This window comes from Poromitra crassiceps (assembly GCF_964638095.1).
Source record: "Poromitra crassiceps genome assembly, chromosome: 13".
Taxonomy (NCBI): Eukaryota; Metazoa; Chordata; class Actinopteri; order Beryciformes; family Melamphaidae; genus Poromitra; species Poromitra crassiceps.
In genome coordinates this window covers 3,071,965-3,079,409 of record NC_139644.1, presented here as the reverse complement: position 1 = coordinate 3,079,409, position 7,445 = coordinate 3,071,965, and positions in this window count along the sequence as shown.

Below are 7,445 nucleotides of genomic sequence, written 5' to 3'. Positions count from 1 at the left end.
AAAGCGGAGGAAACACAGGGTCATCCTCCAGATGTGCTTCCTGAATCTGCCAATGATCCATGGTCTAATCAGATGCCTTCTTTCCTCTTGTTATGGTCCAATCAGATCCCTCCTTTCCTCTTACCATGGTCCAATCAGATCTCTCCTTTCCTCTTGCCATGGTCCAATCAGATCTTTCCCCTTGTTATGGTCCAATCAGATCCCTCATTTCCTCTTGTTATGGTCCAATCAGATCCCTCCTTTCCTCTTGCCATGGTCCAATCAGATCTCTCTTCTTGTTATGGTCCAATCAGTATTGTTATGGTACAATACTTTATAAACCTTGTTATAAGTTGCCATGCATGATTATAAACAGTTATGGAGAGTTTTATAAAGCCTTATAAATGCATTTAAATGACTTATAAATGCACATAATGCATCATGACCTTCATAGAAAGTGTTACCATAATGTCATCATGGAATTGTAATTTGAATAACTATATATGGAAGTCATATGAAAAAGTGTCAATGTTGTTAGTTGTCTTAAATGGCAGTGTCATTGTACTGTATGTTATGTCTAAATCTGAAGCAATAACAGACTGGAGCTGATGCTATATCATGGTAATTGGCACCGGTGTGCTGATCCTACGACCACAGCATACCACTGCCATTAAGCACAATATAACATTACCTCAAGTATGTTAGGTATTGCTTTTATACATTTGCAACATTGTAGAACCCTGAGAGGGTATGATATAATATTATATATTATATTATATATTATTTTATATATATATATTATATATTATATTATATATATATTATATTATATATATATTATATATATTATATTATGATATTAATAAGTTCAAGGATTTGCTTAATACTGTAGTTTGGACTGGTCTATTGTTATGGAAAGCTGTGATGTAGACATACAGCATGGAATCACTTTCTGTCTGTTTGACAACTGCACCACAGCCTCTACTGAGATGATTAGAGAAGCGTGCAGGGGGAATTATCAATCAAAAGTTCCACATGAATGTCAAAAGGCAAGAGTTACTGCTTTATACAAAAAAGGCAGTAAGATGGAACAAAGTAACTACAGGCCTGTGTCTATCTTGAGTGTTTTAAGTCAAATCTATGTATGTGATATGTGACCTTTAAATGGCCTATAATGATTCTATCCAGATTGGTTTTATGAGTCTGAACAGCACCAAATCTGATTTGTGTCACTCGTCCAAAACCACATGGAGGTAGTTTCAAATGTGATTCCAATCTGCTTTCGACTGATTTGTCTTCAGTGCGGACGCGCTGATCACCCAAATCGCATTTGAGAGTGTCTTTTGCAGGGGGCGGGGGCTTGAAGAGCTGAGAGCAGACATGTAAACACTGGCAGAAACACATAGCAAACTTCGCTCATAATGGAGCTACTTCACAGATAGAAACAAACTTTACTCACTGAAAATAGGAAATAATGTGTACTTTCTTCTTTATCGACATTTATTTTTAGGGATGGGTATCGAGCACCGGTATTATTTGGTACCGGTTCCTGATTGATCAGTACAAGGAGCATTGATAACGTTCTGGAGGTTCGGTGCTGCTATAGTTTTTTGGGTTTTTCTTTTTACCGTCCCTAACGATGATGAAGCAGCACCAGCAGTGGGTTGCACCACCTGTGCGTAAGTTGAAACGTAAGCTAGTTTGAACGTAAAGTCTCACTAAGTCCGAGTTTACGCACTACTAAAAATATTTGGGTTGCACCAAGTGAAATAGTTTCAACGTAGGCATAAGTTAGAACTTAAATTTTACACCTACGTCTTACTAGGTGTAAAGTCCTCCGTAAAATAGCAGTTGGCACGGATTGCAACTTGGCACCGTGGCGCATCGTTGTTTTGCGCCCGCAACGCGCTCTCTGTGATCAATTATTACACCCTTTGATATTTATGACTCACGCTTTTGTTTCCCACAAGCTGCAGCACTGCATACAAATTAAAATAACCGCAACAATTTAGCGAGGCAGGATGGTGGTAAATTAGCCTACAATACTGATGAGGGGCTCACAGATAAACGTTAACAGTAATATGAACCTAAATGAACGTTACTCAATAACGTTCTCATTTGGTTAGTGTTGATGAAATATGAAAGCACTAACTTGCGGTGGGCAACATGTCCCGACTGTTTTCATTCCACTTAATTAAACAACAGTAAATAAACACCGATTCCACCGTGCTTTTCACTGATTCACAGGAAGTGAAAACATCGTTTTCCGCGACACTATTTTGGTTAGTATGGACTTTAGGGTCTACTAGCTAAGATGTATCTTACGTCTCCGTGGGGCAACTAAACAAAGACACAACTAACTAGTTTGAACGTAGCAGTTAGTGTGGACTTTACACCCCAACTTAAGAGAGAACTTACGTTCAGCTGGTGCAACAGGCTGCAGGTGTTTGATGTTGCGTGTTTACACTCCTGCCCTGTCACTACGCTTGCGGCAGGTTTAAAAGATCAGTATTTGGAAGAAAACTAATTTTATGATAGGAGCCATGGCGTTGCTGAATCACACAACAGAGTCTGATATTTGATAAAGCGAGCGACTGCCCTGTGATGATTCACAGAGAAATCTCCGCCTCGCGTTGCATAAACGTCACGGTGCTTTGCTGAATGACCTATTTTCTGACAGTCACAGAATATTATGTGGACGTCACTTTGCCAACTCTGTGTTCACTTCACGTGTAAGGTTACGTTAGCTTGCAGCTAATGCTACATCCTGAGCCATCCGTTCAGCAGATAAAGTTGGTCCACAAACTCCATGTAACGTAACTCCATCACGATAGTTTGTTTCATAATCCTTTGAAAACGGGTGTGATTTATCCAGACTTGATGAAGAAAAGCTTTTGTAAATGAAAATATGCCCCAGTAAAGAGATGTATAGAGAGGCAAAGTGGAACGTCACTTCCTGCTTCAGCACTGTACCAGAGATTTTCATCCGCCATTTATTTTCCCATAGACATTTCGTAAAATACTTATAAAGCTTCGTTGAACCAAACGGTTCAGCTAACACTATAATTGGGAGAGACCATAGAACATGTCACTCGGACCAAAACTTAAAAAAACAACATAAAAAAAATATTTTCTTTAAACCCGCATTTTTCTTTACGTTTTGGTCCGAGTGGAATGTAGGCTTGCCGCGATTTTAGGTGTTACCGGTGTTACACGGTGTTGGGGGATACACCGATTACATAACGTGCCCACCGGTAACACCTTTTGTTTTTATGGAGGAAGAATTGAAAGGAAAACTCTGCAGTTTCAGCGTGCGCCGGTGTAAATTACAAGCGCTCCCTCTCAGCTGCAGTGTGGCTCCACTGTTATGGTTAGACCAGCAACTAACGTTAGTTAACACTATACATCTTATGAACACAAATGATGCCCTCCTCATACACATGTAGGTAAGACCCTTAGCTAAGCCTGCATGCGTGTGCATACTGTTGTCACTGCGGGCCATCTCTGGAAATGTACCTTTTTTTCCACAGCGAAAAGTCGATGCTAACTTAGCATCAATGCTAGCGGGAGGGAGGACTTACCAGCATTCAGTCAGTGCCTGCTTACTGCTGCTTGCTGGTATTGTTAACCCCATGTCAGAAAACGTCTCCAGGTGTGTCGTTAACGTTCGTTTCTTTTGAGAAAGATTGTCTCCACGGGCGTCTGAAAAGTTGTCTTGAGTCAGATGTAGCTATGAGTTGTGATGCAGCCAGTGTTGTATGACTGTGAGCGTCCATGCTAACGTTAGTACTTTAAACAGCAGCAGTGTGCGTCTTGTCTCTATGAACCTACAGAATGGACGGTTAAAGCATAGACTCTTGCTTACTTTAAAACTTGTATTATCAACATACATATAACGTAACGTTCGCTCTAGTCTAGCTGCTATGGATACCCGACTGGTGTCTCACTGTTATTGTTCCCGGGAACAACATGCACTAGTAGGAACTAACAATCCTATTGTTTACATTTCCCGGTGTAACCGGTAATACCGGTGAGGTCACGTGCTTATTATTCGGTGTGAAAATGTTCACACCGTGGCATCCCTAGTGGAATGTTATGCGATCTCTCCTGTTTCTAAATATATTTGTACCGTTTGGTTTGAACCAGTAAAACTATTTTTTTTACGCATTTTACGAAATGTGTATGGGAAAATAAATGGCGGAAGAAAATCTCTGGTACAGTGCTGAAGCAGGAAGTAGGCGGTCACTTTGCCTCTCTATAGAGAGCCGCAGGGATGACGTATTTTTGTAGGCTGAATGCGGAAGTCCCGAACTTCCTGGTTCAACACTGTTTCTGTCTATGGGATTTTTGAATGGGTTTTTGGCGCGATGCTTCAAATAAGGTCTCTGGGCAACGCAAGTTTAATCAAACGCGAACCAAGGTTCAGCGGGATAATCTTCACACATGAGGACCACTTTCATGAGTTTTGTAGCGTAAATGCGAGCCCTAGAAGTAAAAAGCTCGAGCTAAGCTAATCCAGAACTACACACCGTCGCATAGGCTTCCACGTCACGTCAGCACTCAACCTGGACTTTTGTTGATGTGTGCACTGATTACCCCGGGCTGAACGGGGCTGAACCAGGTGAGGGAAAGAGAATTTCCGTGTTCGTCCTTTGAGTGGTGACGTTATTGACGTATATATCCCCGTCGACTCAAAAGTGTAGTCTCATTTAGCCGTTTGCTAGCTAGCCACCCTTTTAACGGCACGTAAAAGCTTCAAAACTCATAAAAGTGGTCTTCATGTGTGAAGATGATGTTACTACCATCTGGTTCGCGTTTGATTAAGCCAGCGTTGCCCAGAGAGCTTATTAGAAGCATCGCGCCAAAAACCCATTCAAAACTCCCATAGGCGAAAACTGTGTTGAACCAGGGCTGTTAGCATCGATGATTTCCGGACTCGTTACTGCGGCTCTCTATTGCAGGCAACTTTGAGTGTCGAGTTTCAGTGACATGCACAATGCATTCTGGGTATTGTAGTATGATTCCCCGTTAAGAGTGACATGGGGAAAACACATCCATGGGCCAAAACTACAGCCGTTTTCTCTGGTCAAAGGGCTCCAAAAATAATAATAATAATAAAAAGCATATTTCTACCACATAGGTGACCTTACTAGTTTTAATAAATCATCATATTCACAGGGTTGAAATAGGCCTTTTCAGGAATTTAATTTGTAATAACAAAATAACTGTTGAATCTATTCGCATCTTTTCATGTCATGTCTTTATTTTTTTAAACCAAATTATGGAGATTAGTATCGATAAGAGTATCGATAAGAGTATCGATAAGAGTATCGATAAGAGTATCGATAAGTATCGATAACCAGTAGCGATACTGGAACCGGTATTGATCAAATCCAAACGATACCCATCCCTATTTATTTTTCACAAATTGAGCACAGCGGTAGTTCAGGCAGGCCACGGATGTCAAGCCCAGCTTAAACCCAGCCCACAGCTGATTAAGAGCTGATCTCAAACCCAGCCCACATCAGCTGACTGCTTAGCTGACGCATTCAATTGGCTCAGCTCAAACAGGGCACCCTCTTTTATTCTGCTCCAGTCTGCTGCCTAACATGGCTGCTTCATCTGCAAGCTGTTTGCAACCCACCTCCTCCTTTCATGCTGTGTCTGACTTAAACAATGTCATTTCTGTTGTCATTGTTGCTTGCTCTGTTCTGTATCTGGGGGTCTTTTGTTGCTCTACTTGCCTTAAGGCTATTCCATGTTGCTCATGGAGGGGCAAGGAGCTCCCAGAATCTGCTGCTGCCGCTCTCCAGTCTCCAGCCTCCAGAACAGAACGGAGCCATACCACCAAATATAACTCATGCTAATAAAAGCTTTAAATTGATCAAAGTGGTCTAGTGTTTTTGACTAAAGTGGTCCTGACTGAACTACCTCTCAGCGGCATCGCAGCTCCCTCATTTAGCGGACAGGCAGCAGTGTCAAGCCAGCCGGAGTTAAATACACCCCTTCTGGTCATAAATTTCAAAATAAAATCCACATTATCTTATTTATTATAATTTGACAATGTCACAGTGGGATTTATGACATCATGGATGTGATTGTGACAATCACAGAGGGACAGAGAAACAGAGCCCGAGCTCCCATTTATATGTGGGATGTATCAGTGGCGAACCGTACCTATCAGAACCGGGCCTTCTATGCGCCCCCCCCCCCCCCCACACACACACACACACACACAATATATAGCCTACTGTACGTGCAAGTCTGAGGTCTCTGTGCGCACTCCGTGCGTCTTTTTCCGCATTGGTGAGGGCGGACTATTATGAGTTGCCTCCACAGCCAGGTTCTTTAGGTCGCTGTATCGTTACAGTCTGTCAGTAACACAACCACAGTTTGACAATTAGCTCAATACACAGAAAGACTCCGAAATTACAAGCACAATGAACTCTAAAACCCGCGGACAGGTCCAAAACTCCCCCAGCCCACCGACATCAGCTGCCCCAGCCCCCAGCGCCACCAGCAATAAAAAAAAAAATTTTTAACTTACCAATGACGTTCACTTGATGACAAAACCCATTGTCTTGAAAAGCAACAAGCAAGCCCTCCAAGCTAGCCTGAAAATGGCGAAAATATAGCTTGACAGCTCCAGATTAAATCCTTTAAAAACTACCGCTGCGCGTCCATTTCCTCATCACAACCCCATCACAACCCCTCCCTCCTTGTCGTCTGTCTCGTATCCTGGTTGGCTTGGATTTGCGAATCCCTCGACATATCCCACCCACAACTCAACGAATTGTGATTGGCTAACGCCACAACTAAATGATATTCTGATTGGTTAAGACACCTGTCATCAAAATTGTCATCCTCATGTCATGACTACTAGAGTCGGTCTTCGCGAAGGGTTGCTGTCAATCAATACCATTTGCCGGTGGAGGCTGGTCCAAATATTTAACCCCATATTTGCTGAAATAAAGTGAGTCCAAGATCTGAACAATTTAGCGACAATACTACTGTTATTTCAGTTAATAAACACTAATAAATAACACATACAAATAATTTTTTCGGGGGAAATTCTTTTCTTTTCCATTTTTTTTTTTTTTTTAAATTAAATATATATATTTATTTTTTATTTTTCTTGGGTTTTCAGTGAATACCTAGAAGGCCCTGACGGTTCGCCACTGGGATGTATGTATGTGTATCATCGTCAGTATATAAATGGGAGCTTGGGCTCTGTCTGTTTCTCTGTCCCACTGTGATTGTCCCACTGTGATGTCATAAATCCCACTGTGACATCATCCGTGATGTCATAAATCCCACTGTGACATCATCAGTGATGTCATAAATCCCACTGTGACATCATCAGTGATGTCATAAATCCCACTGTGACATCATCAGTGATCAGTGATGTCACAAAAAAGAAGTGGGAGTCTGCCTTCAGACCCCCGTCTTCAGCCACGGACAGCTGA